The 24,211-nt window shown below is 44.1% G+C and overlaps 1 protein-coding gene and 1 pseudogene across 6 annotated transcripts in view; both read right to left on the bottom strand.

Annotated features, from left to right (window-relative positions):
- Positions 1–24,211, bottom strand: part of SUGCT (succinyl-CoA:glutarate-CoA transferase) — a 287,447-nt gene that overhangs the window by 53,227 nt on the left and 210,009 nt on the right. The gene's annotated exons all lie outside the window — the stretch shown is intronic.
- LOC144329335 (uncharacterized) lies at positions 11,120–12,147 on the bottom strand (annotated as a pseudogene).

The raw sequence follows: 24,211 nt of genomic DNA, 5'->3' as shown, positions 1-24,211 counted from the left end.
AAGAATGAAGAAAACAAGTTTATATACAGATTTCTGGCTAAGTTGCAGGCACAGAGAAATTGCAGTTTAGAAATATTTAATGGCTGTCAGCATCCAGGTAGAGAGGAAATATTTAGTTTGATGCATGAGGGTATAACTAAGAAACAGGATGAACTAGAGTGGGAAAAGATGAAATATCAGTAAATACTTCCTTTTTCCATGATACATTAAGCTTAATAGATTAGTCTCCTGTGAGAAGATTTCTGAAAGCCTTGTTGCATGGAATGCTTAGATTTAGAGGAGACAGAACAGAATTGTATTCAGACTTCTCACACACTTACACAGAGATGGGCTGGACTCACAAGTTGTTTCCATGTCCAAGTTTAGTTGAATCGTTAGCCTCACCATATTTATAAGAAGTAACTGGACACTTTGCAGGGATTATGAAGCTATACAGATGCATTGAGGGACGCGGGTGGCGCTGTGGGTAAAAGCCTCAGCGCCTAGGGCTTGCCGATTGAAAGGTCGGCGGTTCGAATCCCCGCAGCGGGGTGTGCTCCCGTCGTTCGGTCCCAGCGTCTGCCAACCTAGCAGTTCGAAAGCACCCCCGGGTGCAAGTAGATAAATAGGGACCGCTTACTAGCGGGAAGGTAAACGGCGTTTCCGTGTGCTGCGCTGGCTCGCCAGATGCGGCTTTGTCACGCTGACCACGTGACCCGGAAGTGTCTCCGGACAGCGCTGGCCCCCGGCCTCTTGAGTGAGATGGGCGCACAACCCTAGAGTCTGCCAAGACTGGCCCGTACGGGCAGGGGTACCTTTACCTTTACCTTACAGATGCATTGAGTTCTGGACATGAGTTCCTACAATCAGTCTTTTGAATTCATGCTGATTCTGTAATATATTCTAGTGGCTCTTGGTCATGCCCAAGTGCGATCAAGAGACAGAGAAATGCAAAACAAATGGAAAGAAGGGACCCATTTCTCCCTATCTGCTTTCACCACCCCTTGTTCTCCCCTTTATGTTCTTGCTGCAAAACTTCTCTTCCTTCCATAAATACAGCCACCCTTTTTGCCTTAGTTGATCTTGTCTTGGACAGCAAGATCATCACAACTTGTAAGGTTGGCGGTTAGGCATTGGTTCAAACTGGTTGGTGGAGGGGTAAGTGCCTACCCCTCCAATGGTGGTGCGGAAAGGGAATTCCGTTAAAGGAATCCAGGGGCTTGCCATTCTTTTCGTCCTTGTCCCTGGCATCGGACTTGGGGTGTGCAAGCCCCAGGGGGCATGAGGGTGAGAAGTGAGGGACTGAGGCCCAGCGTCATTTCTCCCCAAAATTTGTTTCCCACACTGGCTTCCACTGGAATCCGGAAGTCAGTTCTGTCCCTGGGCAAGGACAGATAGTCGGAACCAATGCCTAAGCAACCACTCACATTTTTTGTATTTTGAATAAAGTTGTGGCCAAAATCGTGCCAAAAACCCAAACCAAAATTGATGTGTGAATTATTGGGGGGTGGCTTGGGGACCTTGACATGCAACACTCTGCTCATCATGCCGCAGACACTCTTCTCCCCGACACTTAAGCTATGGAGAAAGCCTGTTCTGTCAACTGAACAGGCCACCGACATGTGTCACAGTGGACACAAGCACACGGACAACATTTGATGTGCACCCGCCTCTCGCCTTCCATTCTGCTCATTCCACTGCGTTACACTTGCAAAACCCTGCAACACCTTCTTGTGTCGGTGCCCAGAGTGGCAGAAATGGCCGCCCTGCCCAAAATCTGCCTCTGTGTGTCATGTAAGGTGAGGGTGAGGGCCTTAAGGAAGCTGATCTACAAGGGAAATTTAGGCCTGTGACTCCCTGTTTACACTGACCAAATTAATAAATATTTTACCACCTAGCAAATTGGTCGTGTGTTAATTCTTTACAGTTGAATCCACAATCCCAGGCTTGGTTTTTCACTATCTGGAATCAATCCTGGAAAGTATGAGGTAAAAATAAAGGCAGGCAGGCCTCTTAGAGTGCAACTGTTCCTCAGTGTACTGAGGAAACACACTCGTCGCCCTCAGCTTCACAAACGGGAGACAGAAAGCCTGATTGTCAGGCAGGATTAATTGTAATTCAACACAACACATTCAAAATGCTCAAATGTCAGCAAATGTCACCTCGGGGTGACCTTAAAAGTGAAAACTGGGCCTTAGACCTGTATTTAATGTTAGCTGAGGAATCTCAGAGAATGGATGGACAGAGGGAAAATACAGCAACACAATGCACTTTCAAGTTTCTTCTATATCTTTCATTGCTGTTGCAATGTTTAAAACCACATGAAGCAAAATTATTAAAGGCTTAAAAATATCAGCAAGGGAACGGGAAACTCTGAGAAAATAAAGTGGTCAGCAATCTCTAATATACCCTTTAGTAATGATGTTTACTATGTATATTATGGTAGGTTAGAGTCAAAACAGAGCTAAAGTGTCTGCATTCTGTGTGGGGTGTGGGTGGGGATTTATATCAGTAAAATGGCATGCTGGGAAAGGATTAAAAATCCCACTTTCCCCAACAACACTTCTTTGCTTAAAATTGGAGCTCCTGGTAGCCGCTTTCAAGTTTTCTGTTTTTAAGTCAGGAGATGTGATCAGGGATCTCCCACTTCACATCTGTTTTGGTAATCTGAGTATCCCCTCAGTACTGGGAAATGTGTCATATTCAGGCCTGGTTCACACATGCAAACCAGCTGCTTTGCCCCATCTTTCCATGCAACCCTTTCATGCACAGGCTAATATGAGGAAAGCTCCGTGTGAATTGGCTTGTGCACGTCGGAGCTGACAGTTAAGAATGTGAAGGCTGCAGGAAGTGCTTGGCATGTAGCAAGCACATCAATGTGTTCTGCCTGCATGGAGAGCCCAGTTGACACAGAATTCTCTAAATAATTTGTATATGGGAAAGATTGTGTAGGAAGAGGGAGCACCTTGTGTGAACCAGCTGATAGAGACCCAACAGAGCAAAAAGACCTGTTTGCTGCTAAGATACAGAGATCCTTTAGAGAAGCACCACGACAAAAGCCCATTTAGTATATAAATAAAGGACATCCAAAAAAGTAGCAGCACAGTCCTAACCATGCCTACACAGAAATAAGTCCTACTGAATTCAGTGGAGCTTACTCCTGGGTAAGCGAGTTTAGAATGGCAGCATAAGCTGTTATGCAGCTAAATACCTAACAGGGTCAGGTCCTTCAGGCAATTAAGTTTTTCTGGCAACTTTGCAGGCAAGCCAGTGTAAAACATGAGCTCATCAACTTTAAAACTTGCACAGAACTTAGGAAGGACTTTTGAAAACGATGCACATTTTTTCTACAATATTAATGGCCATTAACATGTTCAGAAGTGGCACGGATCACTACACCACAAGTGGCTAACAGGCAACGTGAGAGTCAGAGATGTCATGCCTGGGCAAGAGCAATATGGCCTAATGGAGCAGCTATGGTACAGAGGGAGACCGGCTCTCTTCCTTGTCTTCCAGTGCTCTGCTGCTGACTGCTCCCTTGCCCAGCTCAAGGCACAGGGTTTTGCACCTCTTCTGCAGCTTGCACTAGAGTAGTAGTATTCCAAAAGTCTCAATGTAACCTATGACATCGTTACTTAAAAAAAAAAAAATCAGAGCTTATGGCTGAACTGAGTATAGGGATGAATAATTCTGCTTCCATTCCACATGCATTTCACAAGTATTCCAAAGTCTGCTCTATCTTGTTTCTGCATTCAACTGTGATTTCTTTCTTTTTACAAAAAAGGCACTAAAATGTTTTAAAATAGCAATTTAAAATGTTTTTTAAATTCATGTTTTATCACAAAATACATTTTATCTGAAGGTGCGCATTTCTAAACATATTTTATCCTAACATACAGGTTTTTAATGCATTTTGATGTGTGTTTTTCCAGTGCAAACTGAATCGCAAAATTTTAAGAAGTGTAAAATCCAAAGGATATTTTCCAATCTGCACATTAATCCAGAGGAGCAAACCAGTGCAGTTTTTAATCAGAATTCACACAAACAGTATTCTTCAGCATCCCTAGGGAGTGCTCCCGAAGTTGAGCGCAGCCAATACATACCTGCAAGTGCCTAAGCATTGGTCCAAGTCAGGTTAAAATAAACATGTACCGCTACACTCTGGCCAGATCAAGACTTGTGACTTCAAATTAAAGTTTGACACCTGCCAAGCCCTAGTGTAGGCGAAATGGTGATGGTAAGACTGGACCTCTTTAATTGAAAACAGTGTGGCCTCTGGCAGCATTGTTTTGGATGTGGTGCAACACTGACATTTCACACCATCTAAAATGCCTGACAGCAGGCTGGCGATCTCGTATTGTGCACAAAGGGCCCACAGATAGATTCTAGTGTGATTACATCTCAAGAGCTCTGCAAGCAACACATCTTTCTACAGCCTAGGAGAGAGGGACATCCTATTGATTCCGGTGAAGTTTCAGTAGGTTTTAGTCCCACTTGTATAAGTGAAAACAACTAAACACTAGTTGGTAAAGCCGAAACAGCAGTCTCTTCCTTCTGCAATCATGGGAAGCAAGCCAGAAATGCTAACAGCTCATTTTTCAGAAGGTGGAAAAAACATATCATTTTTGATGGATTACAATTTGGAGAAATGCTACAACTGTATTTTGAAAATGCATATGTTTACACAGAAACACAACACATACCAATACATCAGTCTCGTGTTACTGCTCTCTGCTTGTGTCGACTTTCGACTGATGTTCTTTTCCTTTATGTTAATTAATGCCAAAATTTTCAGATGAATTGGAGCGAAGGCATAAAACCATATGGTCTTACTGGGAAAATTACCACATATACCTGTTGTTCCTCCCCCCACTTTGGCTGTATTACAATCTATTAAATATGTTCTCCTAAATCATCATAATGATTTAACAAACATTATCTAATGAAGACAGCAGAAGACATGAGCCTAGAAAGCGACCATTAATGGATTTAGCAAGCCATGGAAACAGCAGCCTTTCATAAAACAGAATTTACACACAAGCCATACATTTAAAAAATCAGCAGTGCAGCTCACCCATTAATCCCATCCTTCAAGAATATATAAATGCAAAGTAATAACTATCTTCTCAGTCCTTACTTAGGCTAAGCATGTAGTTCAACGCTACAGGAGTTGTCCTTTTGTTTTAAAACGATCATTCATTTTAGTCTTTATAGGGATGCTTTATTTATGAAAAATCCACATTGTCTATCCTTGCTTTTGGATAAAGCATGTGAGCAGCAAAGTGCTTGCAAGTATGGTGTTCATAAACTAAAGCAAAATGCATTCAAGTATTGTAATTATCTCAATGGAAATGCCTTCCCATCAGATGTTAAGGAAATAAACAACTACAGTATCTGACTTATAAGAAGACACCTGAAGGCAGCCCTGTATAGGGAAGTTTTTTTATGTTTGATCTTTTATTGTGTTTGATGTTTTAATTTGTTGGAAGCCCTCCAGGTTGGCTGGGGCAGCGCAGTCAAATGGGCAGCATATAAACAAACAAACAAATAAAATTGCTTCTGAATAGGATTGCAGAGGGTTGCAGTTACATTTCTGAATTGCTATATGTCGTGGACAGCCAAAATGGTGCCCTCTGGTTGTTACTATAATGCAATTCCCATCGTCCCTCATGCTAGCTTGTGCTGGAGGGCACCATGTTGACTATCTATGCTGTATACATTTGTGTTGCAAACCCACTGCTAACCACCAGTTAATAATGTGGCGGATTCACCCCCCAAGCTGTACACATATTTGCTAGCAAAAAAAGTGATGTATGCAAGATATGAAAATTTGTACTATAATACAGTTTAGAATTTTCAGAAGTTACCAAATGTACATCTTGGTTTTTTAAAAACAAGGAAGTTAAGGTTAATCATGAAATCTGATGAAGTGACTAAACATACGCCAATGAAACAGAAATAAGAAGAAAAAGGACAGTAAAATTGAAAACTGAACTGTTCCTTGCCAACTGTATACACATTATACATTTATTCACAGAACTACTGCAGGGAAAGCCAGGCTTTGCATCAAAGCTCTGCTGAAATTCTTGAAGAAAGAAGGTTCTATGTCTACTCAGTAAGCAAAATCTTACAAGGTAGAAAACCTTTTTGACAGTTAAATGCTGCCATCTCCTGAGCATCCAACAGCAGTGTGGTTGAGCCAGACTTGACACCCTGGTGACAGGTTCCCATCACACTGTAATCAATTCAACAAAGATGTGTCTTAAAGCTATATCATAAAAAGGATCTTCATCAATATTTCCTGGCACAAACAGTGCTACTTGTCTCATACCCGGACTCCATGTTCTAACATGTTTGTCTGAGCCTGGTGTCAGAGTTCAAGGAAGTACGCTTTGTTTCTTTATACTAAAATTAATGTTCCAATTTTCTGACACAAAGGTCTCAGAGTTGCAAACAACAAAACAAAATGATAAACTCAGATTAAAAATTGTTCAAGCAAAAAAAAGTGGTTTTTAAATTCATACACTTGCTTAGAACTTGACAGTTCTCACTTGGGAGCGAGTTCTACAATTCAGGTGCCATCACCATAGAAGCTCTGTTCTTAGTAGAGGACAGTTTTGTAGCCAGCAGCGTGGCAGCAGTGTTCTTCCATGTGATCTTAATTCAATAAAGTGGGGGGAACGATATATGGAGAGAGTTAGGGGGCTGGGTCCAGAGGCAACTGACACAAGCACTTCCACTTATGCAAGAAAAGACAATTCCTGCTGTGCTACATCCCAGACTATCCCTGAGATCCTCTTCCCCTCAGGATCAGCTTTTGGGGGAAGACTGGGAGCTGCATCCAAGAGCTTCGAAGGTTAAACCCTTTAATTGATTAGAGCTGTACAAATGCTCTAGTTTACTTGTTTAAGTAAAAGCAGGGTTGCCACCAAGTTGAAGATTAATCTGTGAGTTTTAGTTGATTAATTGATATTAACTATTTGATTAAATTTGCATATGGGGAAAACAATAGTTCAGAAGCAAGAAATATTCTTTAATTTTAGCGTCGAAGGTGATATGACAAAGCCATTGTGGCCTATTCAATGCACACTTACCTCTGCTCATAGGGTTTGCATAATACAGTTGGCCAGAGAAAACAGAGAATCATAAAATTTTAGAGTTGGAAAGGACAAGTGTCATCTAGTCCAAACCCAGGCATTGCAGGAATCTTTCACCCAACATGGGACTTGAACCCACAACCCTGATATTAAGAGTCTCACACTCTTCCGACTGAGCTATCTCAAGCTCACTAGCAAGGAGAAGATCTCACCCACCCGCTTTTGTGTGACCAAGGGTCTAGTTTGCAGAGGAGGCTACTGCATGGCAGAAAGGAGTTTGTACTGCTGCCCCACCAAACTCATTTCACTGCCACCCTTGGGCTGAATGTAAGGAACAGGGCTCTGCCACTTCATTCCACTGTACCAAAGACTAGGTTACCTAAGGGTGGATAACCTTTGGCCTTCCATATGCTGTTGGACTCCCAACTTCCATCATCTTCAGCCAACCAAGGGAGTTGCAGTTCAGCGAAATCTGGAGGGTCACAGTTTAGCCACTGATCTAAGAGATCCTTTTAAAATAATAAAGGTTATCCATACCTATTCGCTGCTTCTGCTATAATATCCAAAGTGGGATTTACTCATGGTGAAGGCCCATTAGGTCCAACACTCATTAAGATGTCACAGATCTTATTGCAGGTGAAGTCTGAGAGTCCCACTTTGAACAGGATTTACTCATACTTCACCTTTCTCCACTCGGTTGTCACAGGTAGACAGACTACCACTAGGTAGGAACTAAGGATATGAAAGATGCCCAAAGGGTATGGATGATTACATTAATATAATGTCAATATAGTTACAGTGACAGTTTAAGAAACAGCCACAGATTCACTATTGGATAGGATTAACATCTCAACAGCTTCCAGGAAAAGGATCTGACAAAGTTTGATCAATAATTTCAGCACCTGTAAAAGTGTACTATATAACAACGTAAGAGTTTATCAGTTCTCTGCAGACCTTAATCTGATAAATTTGAGTAAAGTCCTTCAAATACAGGAGGAGAAATAGAAAAGAAGGCTTAAGAGAGAAAATGGGCACATGGTTTTCATTTTTGTTTTCCCCAAATCCACTATGAAATTTACATTACCGCTGCAGGCAAAACTGATGGATTAAATGAAAACTGTATGAACCTTAGCATATAGTTTATAAAACTCATTCACTCTATAAAATTGTCTCATAACACCTTTTTCCATAATGAGATTTAACTAAATTCTGTCAGCAAGGAAAGCCATTCACATGTTTTAAGACGTGTCTTGCCTTCATAAATCCAGAAGCTTTCCCTCAGATTGTGCCATTCAACTTTCGCTCAGTGTGGCTGAGGAACTGGATGATTTAAAAAAAAAAAAAAAAAAAAGGAGTGTGTTCACATTGCTGCCTAGAGCGCAGTGAAACCTGGTGGGTTTCACAGAGCTATTCACATCAGCATGGCTTCATTAGTGTCAAATTCATTTCTATTTGTGCATACACCAGTGGGCGTTGACGGGTGCAGATGCCTTTACCCCATGCAGACGTGTTCACACCTTGGCTAGAGATGAATTAGGAATGGCTTAAGGACTTCAATTGGTGTGAAGCTGGTTTGAGAAGCAACACATCAAACAGTAGCATTTTATAACAAAGTGCAGGATATGTACACATTCTGGATAATGTTGTGTGAACACAGATTAAAAACCCAGCACTAGAAATGCGTAAATGAGCACAGCCTGATTCTCCTTCCCAATGCCTTGTGGCTCTCAGCAATGCGCTAAAATAAACCTGTAGTAAAATGATTATTTGCATTCACTTATCGTTCCTACCCTAACTCAGTGAGATTTACAGTGGTACCTCTGGTTACGAACTTAATTCATTCCGGAGGTCCATTCTTAACCTGAAACCGTTCTTAACCTGAGGTACCACTTTAGCTAAAGGGGCCTCCTGCTGCCACTGCACTGCTGGCATGTGATTTATGTTCTCATCTTGAGGTAAAGTTCTTAACCCGAGGTACTATTTCTGGGTTAGCGGAGTCTGTAACCTGAAGCGTATGTAACCCGAGGTGTTACCACTGTATATATGTCCACAGATAACATTCTTGACAGCATATAATTCATATCAGGTTTTCACTTGGTGTTCTGTAGAGACATAAATGGCAGCTTTCCCCAAGAAAATATTTTACTAAAAATATTGTGCTATTTTTTGATGTGAACAAAATTAAATAATTTCTGGGGCAGTGGTTCTCCAACTATCCTTTCTTGCCTAGCATCTACAGAGGTCATCTCACACTCTGGTTCTGCAGACCCCTCACTTTCTTCACATTGTAAATGAAGTGAATACTGCTGCAGCTGCATATAGATAGAGGAAGGATTTGCAGCCATGGAAGCCACAGAGCATGGGCTCACACATACATCCCTGGTGCCTCACACAAGGCTCAAGCAGGCCTCCCATCAATGGTTATCATGTTTATCTTGCTTACATCAGCTGCTGTCCATCACTCATGCTACCTCACCACTTCCAACCTGCTCTTCTCTCACTGTGGCTTGGCATTCACATTAAAATGTTGCCTCCTTAATCGTGCTTCAGAAACCATATTGCAGATTTATCTCTCTAGTATCTGGTTGTGAAAGTTTTCCACCTGCCATGGAAATACACTGCAGGGCCTTTCCGTTATTTTCCATTTTGCAAAATGCTCCATATAAACACCATCCGCAAAGAAGTGACCATAATAGCTCTTGTGCAAGTCTTTGCAAGTATCTATAGGTGCATTAAAGAGAGTGGATCCTGTCACTAGTGATGCCATCTGATGGGCAGGAGGACAGGGTCTAATCTTGCCTTGGCTGTGTGATCCTGTTCCCATGCAGCAGGATTTGATCTCTGCTCATCAACTGAGGAGTGAAGGTTAAAGACTGGAGAAAGATGGCCCATGGCTGGAGACTTGATAGCGACAGAGGACTTGCCAAGATTTTGGCAAGCCTCTTCGTGCTTCCCATTTAAGTCTGGCGCAATATGGACTTTGGCAGTGGGAAACCTTGCCCACCTGTCAAATTTGGCCCATGAGGCAGGTGCGGATAAGGTTCTGGAGCCAAAAAAGGTTCCCCACCCCATTGCATAGTCTGAAAAAAACCAAATACAGTAGTACCTCCCGTTACATAACCCTCTGGTTACGTAAACTTCAGGATGCGAAAGCGGCAAACCCGGAAATATTTGACTGGGTTTCGCTGCGCGAGCATGCGCAGAAGCGGTTCTCAGGTTGCGGAAACCTTGGGATCCGACCGGACCTCTGGAACGGATCCCGTCCGCAACCAGAGGTACACTGTATATCATTTCTTTAAAAAATGCAGCCTAAAACCAGTGAAAGAGCAATATTAAAACACACAAAAACATATAAAATGAAATAAAACAGAAATTCAGATGTATACTTTGATTTAGACACCTGGAAACGTAAACCAAGTCTTTACAAAGTCTATTAACACATTTATTGATTTGAGTGGAACTTGGATTTGGCTCTAAATTATTGTAAGGAAGCTTAAACGATTGGAAGCAAGGTTTTGGGAGGGTGTTTCAAAAGCGAGTCAAGGCCTATATTTAGAATTTCCAATAATTGGCCTGATTTTCAAGTGTGCTAAGCACTTAGCAACTCTAAATAGCATTGCTGGGAGTCTGTCAGAAGGGTCCACAAAGATTCATCACCACCACCACCACCCACACTTCTCTATCTTCAGTTATAATGTCAGTTGTTCCAAAGTTCTGGCCATCTTTGAAATTTCTTCCTATATCTTTATACTGCTAGTTGGATGGGCATCATTACAAAATGCTTAAGGCTAGATTACATTAAGACTAGATAGAAAAACAGATTCATGGCAATAAAAAATAATTCCAGGAGTGATATGTGATCATTAGCTCCCTCCATCATCATAAGTATTATTATTAACCAGTGTTTGGCTGCATTCATTTGGATCTTTCTTCCACTTGCGTTTGAGCCGTCTCTCAACTTGTTTCCTTGCCCTAAGCCATGGAGTATACCAGGGGGCAAACGGGCTCCACGAACTGGAAGAGGACACTCAGGGGCGCTCATGTCAGTAGGTGTTCCAGAGGTCAGCCAAGGCTTCAACAGGGGTGCCAGTCATATGAGCCAGAAAACCCCCCAGAGCTGTTTTGAATCCCAGTGGATCCATCAGCCTCTGAGGGTGGACCCTCCTAATAGGTTCCCGCCTCTGTGGAGGAGGAAAAGGTGCCGACAGCCGAAATCTCAACAAGAAGTGATCTGACAATGACAAGGGACTGATGTAAATGTCCCCCATCTTCAGATCACCCTCTTCCTGCCCAGTCGAGAAAACAAGGTCCAGACAAGGCCTGCCATGTGCGTTGGGCCGGTGACATGTTAAGACAGCCCCAGGGTTGTCATGGTGGCCATGAAGTCCTGAGCCGCCCCAGAGCCAGCTGCTTCGGCATGGATGCTGAAGTCTCCCAGAACCAGCAGTCTCAATACCGCCTCCAAGACCAGCTCTGTCAGCTCATGCAGGGAGACTGCTGGACAGTGAGGCGGGTGGTAAACCAGCACGATCCCTAATCAGTCCCAACTGCCCAATGCCAGGAACACATACTCTAGATTCCCCTTCCTGCCAAATGGACAGACAGCCTGGAGATAGAGACTCTCTATAGACTACAACAGCTTCCCCTCCCCCACCCTCGAGTCTACACTGAGTACCCCGGTGGGCACAGCTGGGTGAGACCAACTCCACCCTGTTCATCCACCCAGGTTTCAGCAATACATGCCAGATCAGTCTCCTCATCCATAATCAGATCATGGACGAGTGGTTGCAGAGCAGATCCAGGCACTTTTGGAAGAAACTGATTTTCTGGATCCATTTCAATCGGGGTTTTATTCTGGGCTGACCTGGCATTCAACAGCAGCAGTCGCAGACCTGAAGGCTGGCTGATATGATGAGCACAATTCCCCAGGTTGGAGGAGGGGCTGGCCCACATGCGCCTCACCTGGCCTGCCCCTCCTTCCACACCTCCCTCTACCCAGAACCACTGTAATTGGGCCTCCCCCTGCTCTTCTCCTCCCAGGCACATCCCACCACGTGCTCTTACAACCCATGGTTTGCTGTGAGAATCACAAGCCACTCTGATTTTGTCAGGGCAGGAAACATATAGATAAATGGGAAAGATATTAGGGGTGTGTGTGTGTGTGTGTGTGTGTGTGTGTGTGTGTGTGTGTGTGTCTATAAAGAGCTTTGGCATTCTACATAAGCCAGGGCAAGAAGAGCTTTAAATTCTAGTTCACAGATCACAGAGGAAATCAGTGGCAGAACCCAACTCAGACGTTAAACACACGATCATCCTTCCTATCTCTCTCTGATCATTTCTTGTATAATTTTCAGTAACATATTGGATTTTAATCCACCCTCTAACCTCATTAGTGCTGCATGCCAGTCTCCCGCCCATCCGTAATAGACAGCCCTCTAGCCTTAAAACCATTTCAGATGGCACTTTTTCAAGTTACTCTGCTCAGAAAGATCTTTCAATTAATTATCCCCCTTGCATTCCAAGTTCCTTTTCGCTAATTGATAATTACATGCTCATTCTTCTCCACAAAGCTTGGGGCAAATTGGATAATTTTAGAATTTGTTTTATTTTTCTTTGCTCATAAATTAAATGTGGGAAACTTTTTCTACTTCTTTTTCCATTTTGGAAAAGTGGGTTTCTCAGAGCCATCATGGTTTTCCCCAGTATTCTTTTTCTCAACAAATGGAGAAGATCTGTGCTTCCATCTTACCATTACAGTAAGTGAGGAGCAGCTGCTGCTGCCGGCCAAGACTACATTTCAGGCAATAATTAAGTATGTACGGAATATAATTGGTTGGATCCAGACAAGTTAGTTGCACTTAAATCCCATTATACATTTCAATGAAAAGTAAGCAATCACTAACTTGTCCCCTTAATTTTAATAGGACCTCAGCTCACCTAAGTCTGGAGTCAACCCAGTGTGTTTGTGTGCACGTGAGATTCCTCCTTTCAAACCTTCTGTGTCCAAAGTCTTTTTTAAAAAAAAAATTTTATTGACAATTTTAACAATGACATTAGTAGAGTTTAGTAGAGAGTTGAAAAAAATCACACCTGGCAACCAATGCACCCTTTTGGTTTCAGATAGTACAAGGGTAAAGGTAAAGGTGGGATGCGGGTGGCGCTGTGGGTAAAAGCCTCAGCGCCTAGGGCTTGCCGATCGAAAGGTCGGCGGTTCGAATCCCGTTGTTGCGCTCCCGTTGTTCAGTCCCAGCGCCTGCCAACCTAGCAGTTCGAAAGCACTCCCGGGTGCAAGTAGATAAATAGGGACTGCTTACCAGCGGGAAGGTAAACGCCGTTTTTGTGTGCGGCTCTGGCTCACCAGAGCAGCGATGTCACGCTGGCCACGTGACCCAGAAGTGTCTCCAGACAGCGCTGGCCCCCGGCCTCTTAAGTGAGATGGGCGCACAACCCTAGAGTCTGTCAAGACTGGCCCGTACGGGCAGGGGTACCTTTACCTTTTAAAGGTAAAGGACCCCTGACCATTAAGTCCAGTCACGAACAACTCAGGTTGTGGCACTCATCTCGCTTTACTGGCCGAGGGAGCAGGAGTTTGTCCGCAGACAGTTTTTCCAGGTCATGTGGCCAGCATGACTAAGCCGCTTCTGGCGAACCAGAGCAGCGTAGAGAAACGTCATTTACCTTCCCGCTGGAGCGGTACCTATTTATCTACTTGCACTGCGTGCTTTCACACTGCTAGGTTGGCAGGAGCAGGGCCCAAGTAACGGGAGCTCACCCCGTCACGCGGATTCGAACCGCCGACCTTCCAATCGGCAAGCCCCAGGCTCACAAGGGGAGAGCAGATTAAAAAGCCTGGGACACAAATTTTCACAGCCCTCTAGCAGCTATGGGGGCTCATTTATCAGAAATCATGTATTTAGAATTAACTCTGGAAATGTATACTCAATTCTAACCAAACTACAGTGGTACCTCAGGTTACATACGCTTCAGGTTACAGACTCCGCTAACCCAGAAATAGTACCTCGGGTTAAGAGCTTTGCTTCAAGATGAGAACAGAAATAGTGCTCCAGCGGCGTGGCAGCAGCGGGAGGTCACGTTAGCTAAAGTGGTGCTTCAGGTTAAGAACAGTTTCAGGTTAAGAACGGACCTCCGGAATGAATTAAGTACTTAACCCGAGGTACCACTGTAAGCCTCCTAGAGCAATAATACACCAGGAGGCTTAGTTTGGTGTGAAATATATTGGAATATTTGTAGCAACAGTAAGTCCACACCTAGTCCATGACCACATTTGGATGGTTTGAAGTTAGTTTAAATTCCTGGCTTGTTCTAACTTTGGTCAGCATAGTTTCAAAGTTCAGAGAAAATGGAAAATTATGATTAATTAGGGAGTCCCTTGTTGGATTGCTCTTGTTTATATCTCAGCTTAATAAACCAAGCGATGATTGTCCTAACTTTACTGATGAATCTTCTTCATTTTCTCTTTCTACATGGTGTGGAATCTTTCAAAAAATATCTTATCACAAAAAGAAAGAGGACAGATAGTAATAAAAATACTATAAAACACTGTAATATACACAGTCCAAAGAATTAGGAATATAATACTCAACAGGTCAGGGATAAAGAGTCACACAACATTTTGCAAACAAAGGCTAAACTTAGATGACTTCAAATACAGTAAATTCAGTCAAACATAAGAATTTGCCTTCGGATTTGCATTCTTTTATCATATATTACATAACTGGTCTCCTTAAATCAGGGCAGTCCTACTTTCATACAAAGTGGGCTGCAGGAATACTTTGACATAGAACCCGTGTGGAACCCACTGCCTTATCGCATGGGTGGGGGAACACAAGGCCAAAATTTGACACACACACATACTGCCATTCCGAAGCTGGATAAGCAAGGTGTAAGGGACCCGGGTGGCGCTGTGGGTTAAACCACAGAGCCTAGGACTTGCCGATTAGAAGGTTGGCAGTTCGAATCCCCGCGACGGGGTGAGCTCCCGTTGCTCAATCCCTGCTCCTGCCAACCTAGCAGTTTGAAAGCACACCAGTGCAAGTAGATAAATAGGTACCACTCTGGTGGGAAGGTAAACGGCATTTCCGTGCGCTGCTCTGGTTCGCCAGAAGTGGCTTAGTCATGCTGGCTACATGACCCGGAAGCTGTACGCTGGCTCCCTCAGCCAATAAAGCGAGATGAGCGCCACAACCCCAGAGTCGGTCACGACTGGACCCAATGGTCAGGGGTAACTTTACCTTTACCTTACACAGTCCTAGAGCCCTCCCACCTTCTTCCCAAAGCTGGGAAAGTGCTAACTAGGCTTTGGGAAGGAGGACGGAGGACGGTAGAACCCTGTCAGAGCCCTTACACCTTGCTTATCCAGCTTTGGGAAGGCAACACAAAGGCTGGGTGAAGCATAAAATGCCCAAAAGGCATTGCTTGCCACATGTGACCCCCAGGTTGCATGTCGGACCACCCTGCCCTAGATTGTAGTTTCAATTTACTCTCAGAAGGGTAGTGAATTTCACAAGTTTTGTTATTTTCCAAACATGGAGCAACTATTCTCTATTCCCAAAGACAAATCAAACAGGAACTTACATAAAAATAACTCCTGTTATTCACCTACGGAAGCATCTTTAACACTAGTCATCAGGTGAAGAGACAGGCAGAATATGATCCCTCCCCCATGTGTATAAAACCACATCCATCATCTTGACAAAACCAAACCTTCCAATGCATGTTACCAGATGTTATGAATTTTCCTAAGATGTAAGTGCCATTGGGTTCACATCTTAGTAACGTTTTCTTTCCAATTTACTGCTAGCTTCTGTGTAATGTGAACTCTTACCAAGAAGGAAGTTCCATGCGTCAGGTTTGGAATAATTGTTGACACAAAAAGACATCACCTCCAGTGAACACCGACCCACAAATTCCTTCCAGAGCAGCTTATCAATATTTGTATAAAATGAATTGTGTTTACTTCTAGGTGAGGCATTTAGGATCAGAAAGTACGGTCTAATTTATGGGTCAGCAAACTAAGTCCGCGGGCCGGATCAGGCCCCATTGCCTTCTGGATCTGGCCCACAGACAGTCCGGGAATCGTCGCGTGGATCGCCAGCGTGCACGTTCTTTCCCTCTTCGTCACATGGTGGCGGCGGCACCACCTCCTCCTCCCTCCTTCCTCCTGGCTTCTCCCTGCCCTGCCTAGAGAAGGAAGGGGGCTGGGCTTTGTTGGTGCCAGCAGCAGCAGCAGCAGCTCTTGAGCGGCCGCCATTTTAAGTAGCCCCTCTCCGGAGCTCTTTCGCGTGCCCTCATCATCCCTCCGCCACTGCCACCAGCCCCTGCTGCTTGCAAGACACAGGTAAGCAGCCACCGGGGCTCGTGGTGCTCTTGCATCATCCGCCTTGCATAGTCCGGCCCCCCACAAGGTCTGAGAGACAGTGGCCCAGCCCCCTGCTGAAAAAGTTTGTTGACCCCTGGTCTAACTGCAACAATCACAAAATGGGTTTATCAGTTTCCTGTGGTGGGTAATTCTTATTAACGCATTCCCTCTTAGGCAGTCCCTACTAGTAATTTTAAGTCTCTGGGAAAACCAATTGTGACATGGTAAATACGAGCTATCACCCAGACAGATCTTTCCATGCAAAAGGTCCCAGGTTTTGTTCCCGGCACCTCCATGCATGCATGCCAAGAAAGCTTTCTATCTCAAAACATCTGCAGCCTGAATACTGAGCTGGAAGGACCAATGAGGCAGCTGCTTAAATTCCTCTACGTAAGAAATAATAACCATGATAAATGGCTGGTAAGTGAACAAGGCAACCTGCTCCAATGATGTTCATTGAAGGAAGAGACACAGCTTACTCATCTTTTTGTTCATGCAGCATTGTTTAGCATTGTGGTCAATAGTCCAATAGTTTGTTCATGGGAAACGTTTAATAGGACCACTCTTCCTTTTTGTATTCAATAAAATGCTGCCATAAATAGAAAAAAAACAACTGGAAGTGGGAAGGATGACCTTGTGCTCTGTTCCAACTATATGATTCCAGGGCAAGGTGACCTGTAAAAGCTAACACAGCACAACTGTTTAGAAGTGATTCGGTCACTGATTACTACCAGGAATTTATCCACATTACACCACAGATATCTCCCAAAGTATGCTGTGTCACCATTTTAAACCGATTCTTAAGCAACTGTACATTGCGATGAAGATCTGTATAGCACATAACTGGAAGTCTCCAAAGCAACCATTAAAATATCAATGGATTAATACAATTTGGAATACAATGATTATGTACAAACTCACTCAGCAAGCAAGGAATTCTCTTTTTTTATTTTTTTAAAAAATTCTATGGCATTGTGGTTTCCAGGTTCCAGTCAAATCCAGGTGCCTGTATTTTTTCTGTGCATGATGTGTATACTGAATACGAATGCACTGGTTGTCCCATAAGCACGATCTGTTAAGGATTGCAATTGAGTTTCTTTATGCCCTTAGGGATTTTGCTGTATTGTTGTGTTTTCTGTTGATTGCACCTTCAAAATGAAATAAAATTCCATCGGCAAAGCAACTGTTTACAATATCTTGTACTGAAATCTATACGTGACAACCAAATGAGAACAGCCAAAGCAGATATTAAATAATAGCTTCTTCTTTTTTAAAGTTAAAGCCATCATGTGAGAAGGGGATGTAATTTTCATGAGAGCAAATGTGGTGAGAGAGGGCATTTGACCATTTCCCTCTGCACCAAGCAATAAGGTCCGCTGCAGGAGAAAAGAAGATACAGCTATTTGTATGTATAAGTCAGCAGCTGTGCAATCCTACACGTCTTCTCAGAAGCAAGTCCCACTCAATTCAAGGGGAACTAATCCCAGGCAAAAGGGTACAGGACTGTAGCCTTAAAAGTTACAGAAATAAAAAGGGAGATCCAATCACAGGTCTCCCGCATCACATCTGTTTTGGCCCTGATCCAGAGCAGAGTTGGAAACAAGTTTCCTTGAATAAACACAGAGACACAAATAAAAAGTACAGAAAAGAAAGCAATTCAATTGGCATTAACTGGTTTACAGAGGAAAATCATTCTCAATTCCCATGCTCCCCCCCCCCAAAAAAAACCCCTTCTAGCCAAAGGCATTTGAGCAATAACATGAGCATGTGGGTCTGCGCTATCTTGTGACCTCAAAATGCTTTCATTGTTGCAAGGCGCTGCCTTAATCGCCTCTCATTTTAACGGCTGCCCAGCGTGAAGTTACTGAGCGCAGTAATGAAGTGATGGTGCTGTGGGCTGCCCTGCCTAGAGATATTCCAGCCCCAGACAGGTAACTGCAATATCCATCACATCAGGACAATTACTTTAAGGAACGGAAGGAACTTTCTCCCTCCCTCTTTTCCCTTACCCTTCCCCAGCTTAGTTTGCACGTTACAACCCAGAATTTTTCAGATAATACGGCGGCTGTGATTCTCAGCATAACTGGTGCTACAGGAAATTGAACTGCAAGACAGCAAAGGTTTTTTTCTGTGTGTGTTTTTTTCCAAGAAAAGGAAACTATTTGCAAAGCTGAGTCTGGGAAACAGATCATGGAAAATGTTATGAATAAAAGTTTTGGTTCTTTATGTTTTGAGAGGGGAGATGGTACTCTGGTCCCTGAAGAATAACCTTTCAGAATCAGTCCTGAAGGCATGTTAAAAAATTAGGGTTTAAATTTAATACCTGCACATTTCCCTTGCAAATACAAAGGGAAGCTAGAATGAAGTGCACACACTGCAAAGATGGAAATGGAGGTGTATGAAGAAGTATGAAGACTGAAAAACATATCGTTGAACATGTTACCTGAAGATCTTCAGAGCAATGCAACCGATTTAATGCTACAAGCACCTTAAAATCAAATGGAACTCCCCCCCCCCCCTGAATTTTCAGTTGCCTGAGCAACACATTTTATCTATTATTTATTGCATTATTTGTTTTAATTATTTTTTAAATCAAAGAATAATCATTATCTTGTGTTTATGCCTTTGCCCTCCAAATACCTTTTCAATGCAACTCACAACAGGATGCATTTGAATAAACACTCATTAATCATCAGCCACATTATACCTGTTCTTTATTTGAAAGAACTCAATTGTTTGAGCACCTGCCCTTTGGAACTCCCTGCCTCTTGAGATCAAGCAGGCGCCTTCACTGTACGCTTTTTGGCACCTGCTAATAGCATTCTCGTTTAGACAAGGTTAGAAAGTTGAGGCAATTCTAATTTGATTTAGTATTTTAACTTCTGTATGTTTTTAATTAGGGCTGTATTTCCCCCTCTCCTTGATTTTGAGTGGTTTACATAAAATATAACATTTACATTAAAAAGATCAACAAAAAGTCAGAAGTTAAAAACAATTAAACCTAAACAATGTGAAAATATTAATAAAATGAGCAGTTAAAATATACATGATAAAAAATTATATATTAAAATGTTTGTCAGCGTATCTAAATAGGCCCCTCTAAACATTGAAGTTTTTATTCATTTATTAAATTTAATATATCATTTTCCTGCACTGAACGGGGTTGGGCTAGATGGCCTTTGGCGTCCCTTCCAACTCTTAAGAGTCTATGATTTCTCCAAGGAGCTCAAGGTGGCAAACATGGTTCTCCTCCTCCCCATTTTATCCCCACAGCAACTCTGTGAGGTAGGTTAGGCTGAGGAGATTGAAGAGATATGATACAAGTTACCTGACTAACCATCAGGAAGAGCTTTCTGCAAGTCCGAGTTGATCGACAGTGGAACGAACTTCCGCCTTCACTGGAGGCTATTAAGCAGAGGTTGGGTGGCCACCTCTCTTGGCTGCTTTGGTTGAGATTCTTGCATTGGTTGGATCAGAGGACCCTCAGGATACTGACGAACTCTACTATTCAATGGTTCTCTGAGAGTGAACGACCGGCCCAAGGCCACCCAGTGAGTTTCATGGCTGGCTGGGGATTCGAACCCATAGTCCAGCCCTCTAGCCTTTATGCCACACTGGCTCCACACTGGCCAAAACGTCAATGGGCAGGGAGTTCCAGAGGATAGGTGACGCCTGTCTCTCACATACACACACACACACAGTGCTTTCCCCCTGTCTCTGAAAGACTTCGGCAGCACTGTGATGGGGAGCAGTGGAAACTGCCCCCAAAGATCAAGAGGGAACGTTTCCCACCCTGCTCCATATCAGCTCTGCAGTGTGGCTGAGATGGCAGAAGAAATCCTGCGCCCTTGGTCATGGGGGACTCTTGCCATAATATAAGTGAGAAACATAAAACCCCACTGCTCACATCCATAGGGTAATGGGCTCAAGACCCACTTCAAAAAAAAACAACACCAAAAACAAATCACTAACAACAAATCACCAACCCAGCAGCCAAACTGTTGAAAGGCTTCTTTTTTATACATTTCTACAAGTTTACATGGTGTGAGATACCATCTGTACATCATTTTTTGTACCTTCTCTTCTAGAGTATAACATGCCGAAAAGTTTATTGTTGTTTTCCACAGTCTCTCCCAAGATATCATGTCTATGTTGTGTGCCAGATCAATTTCCCATTGAATCATAGAAGCCTTCATCATTTCTTCCTCAGTCTCCCACTCTAATAAGATTTTGTAAATTAATTTTTCTTTATTACCCATTTGGGCTTTTTCGAATTGATCCCTCTTAAGTCTCATTGGAGGGACGCAGGTGGCGCTGTGGGTAAAACCTCAGCACCTAGGTCTTGCCGATCGCATGGTCGGCGGTTCGAATCCCCGCGGCGAGGTGCGCTCCCGTCATTCGGTCCCAGCGCCTGCCAACCTAGCAGTTCGAAAGCACCCCCGGGTGCAAGTAGATAAATAGGGACCGCTTACTAGTGGGAAGGTAAATGGCGTTTCCGTGTGCTGCGCTGGCTCGCCAGATGCAGCTTGTCACGCTGGCCACGTGACCCGGAAGTGTCTCCGGACAGCGCTGGCCCCCGGCCTATAGAGTGAGATGAGTGCACAACCCTAGAGTCTGGCAAGACTGGCCCGTACGGGCAGGGGTACCTTTACCTTTTACCTTAAGTTTCATTGGCATCCATCAGTCTTGAGCACTGCTATTTTTCTAGAAACAGAGGTACATTCAGAGGAATACAATGGAGTGCGACTTCAGGGATGAAGTCAAATGGCTGGAGAATCACAGCGCCCGCTGTGGCTGCAGAGACTAGTAACTTGTAACTGCTGCCTCCCACACTGTTTTTGCTGTGTTAGCGGCACCAAAGTGATCTCCCCAATGTGCCTGGGCAGTGTGTATGAGCTGCCCAGACAACAAGCCCTCCCTCTCAGCCTCGTTGGTGTGGCCCAAAGGAAAACAGAGCAAGGTGTTTGGCACCAGCTTGGCTGCAGGAGTTGCTGGAAGAAGACATACAAGATGCCATCTTGGGCACTCCTCAAGATGTCCCACAAGGCAGTGACACCTCTTAGTCTAATGAGTCAGAAATCAGGTCGGGCCTGAGAGCACTGTTCAGGTATGATACTGAGAAAAACACGTGTGTGTGTGTGTGTGTGTGTGTGTGTGTGGCAACAGGAAACAGTTGTAAATGAAACATCATGTCAAAGGGGATACTGTTATGCCCATCTGCCAGACATACCTCTCCTTCCTCTGCCACCCTCACCGTGTTATTTTATTTTCCTGTGAATATCACTCACAAGCAGCCAAGTCCCTTTGGGGTTTTCAGAGGCTGATTTTCACATAATGATCATTTCAATCAGCATCTTTTCTTCCACACCCTATACATTTGTAGTCATCTTTAGGCTAAATTTACATCGCTTTTGCACTCAACGCCGCAAACAATATTTTAATATGATGATGGAAAAGTTGACAGCTGCAGCTGAAGGGTTTTTATAACAGCTGGACCCTGAGGGCCCTACCTGACACAGGCTGCATAGATGGAGATGGATGGGAAGGCAGAGAAAGCCGCACAATATCACTTACACTATTCATTTCCGTCTTCTGCTCTTGGGAAAGACTGAAATATCAAAAATATGCCACTGCCCTAAGTGACTATAAAATATGCCATCAGAGCTCAGTTTATCAGTGTCAGGGCCAGGGCACACCTATTCACCTGCGGGGAACTTCCACTGGTCAAAGAGGACCAGGCCAAAAACCAATTTAAAAGCTGGTCTACTATTAATGACAGAAGTCTGTCAATCTATATAACATAGGCAGAAGAAAAGTTGTGTGTTTGAATCTTTGAGAATTATTGGAAAACAGGCGAAGTCCCTGCAAAGTGGAGGCAGGCCCCCATCTTCAAAAAAAGAGGGGGAGGGAGACCCAGGTAACTACTGACTGCTGAGCTTGACGCTGATACCAGGAAATGTCAAAAACAGAGAATTCAACACTCGGTCTGTGAGCACTTAATAAAGGATGCTGTGGTAGTAATCTAATCTTAGCAGACCCAGCATGAGTTTCTCAAAGAGAAGTCATGCCAGATGAATCTCATTTCTTTTTTTGATAGAGTTACAAGCTTGGTGGATCAGGGGAATGCTATGGACATAGTGTATCTTGATTTCTGTAAGGCTTTTGACAAAGTTCCCCATTCTTGAGAGGAAGCTGGTAAGATGTAGATGGACGAGGTAACTGTTAGGTGGATTTGTAACTGAGTGACTGATCAAACTCAAAGAGTTAATGATTCCTCGTCATACTGGGAAAAAGTGGTTGAAGGAGATAGGTATGTTTAGCCTGGAAAAGAGGAGACTGAGAGGAGATATGATAGCCATCTTCAAATATCGCACATGGAAAATGGAGCAAGTCTGTTTTCTCCTGCTCTGGAGGGTAGGACTCAAACCAATGGCTTCAAGTTACAAGAAAGGAGATTCTGACTAAACATCAGCAAGAACTTTATGATAGTAAGAGCTAACAGTGGAACAGACTCCCTCAGGTGGTTGTGGACTCTCTTTCCTTGGAGGTTTTTCAGCAGAGGTTGGATGGTCATCTGTCTTGGAGGCTTTAGCTGTGATTCCTGCATTGCAGGGGGTTGGACTAGATGGCCCTTGGGTCCCATCTCTACGGTTCTATGTGTGATGGCCTGGGATTCCGAGTCTGAGAGTGATCCGGAGGAATCCCAGCCGGCACAGGAGTCCCCGCCTCCAGGGCCGGCTGAACTGGGGCAAGGCCTAGATGCTGAGGAACCTCAAGAGCAGGCACCAGGTGAAACCATTCTGGCCCCAGAGGTGCTGGAAGACTCAGTGGCTACAGGTGAGCCTCCCCCGGGGCCCAGTAACCCTTCGGCCTCTCCTGATCTGCAGAGGCTTAGGGCAGAGAGGCGAAGGGAACTGGTGTCTCCCAGGAGGAGTGCTCGCCTTAAGGCCAAGAGAGGCGGGGCTTCTGGGGGCCGGGACCGCCCCCGGCCTTAGAAGAAGATAAAGGTCAGGCAGCCCGGTCCCAGGTTGCGGGAGCAACGTCGTTGTGGAGTACCTGCTTTACCCAGTCCTTGATCGGCACTCCCAGTGTGCCTGTTCCTCGCCCGGCTTCCTGTTCCTGACTATCCGGTGTTCCTGTTCCTTGCCTGGACTCCTGCTTCTGCCCTACCAGTGTTCCTGTTCCTCGCCTGGACTCCTGCTTCTGCCCTACCAGTGTTCCTGTTACCCCGCCCGGCTCCCTGTCTCGGACCTCGCGTCTCATCTAGTGATCGTCTACCCTGCTAGAGACTCTGGACTGATCTTGGGCTACGGTAATAGTACCTTATCCCCCCTGGGACCAGCACACTATGATTCTATGACTGCGCTTAATTCCCATAATGAAAGAATCAAAAAGTTCCTAATATATAAGAGCCAGTATGATGTAGTGATGGAGCAGGACCTGGGAGACTAGAGTTCAAATCCCCCTTGGGCATGAAGCTCACGGAGTGACCTTGGGCCAGCCTCTCAGTCTTACCTACATTACAAGGTTGTTGTGGGGATAAAATGGGGGCGGGGAGAATCATATATACCACACTGAGCTCCTTAGAGGGAAGGCCAGATAACTTTTTAAAAACTAAGGAAAAATGAATGATAGCTTAAAATACAATGGAAGAACCATTTAATTGACATGGAATCTGAGGGAACCCAAGGCCTGATTCACAGCAGGCAAAAATCAGTTCAGAACAAGTGAAACCATGGTGGAATTGCTTCAGTTT

Source organism: Podarcis muralis, chromosome 12, assembly GCF_964188315.1.
Source record: "Podarcis muralis chromosome 12, rPodMur119.hap1.1, whole genome shotgun sequence".
NCBI classification, from domain to species: domain Eukaryota; kingdom Metazoa; phylum Chordata; class Lepidosauria; order Squamata; family Lacertidae; genus Podarcis; species Podarcis muralis.
The sequence above is the reverse complement of the archived record's forward strand: the minus strand, read 5'-3'. Positions and strand labels throughout refer to the sequence as shown.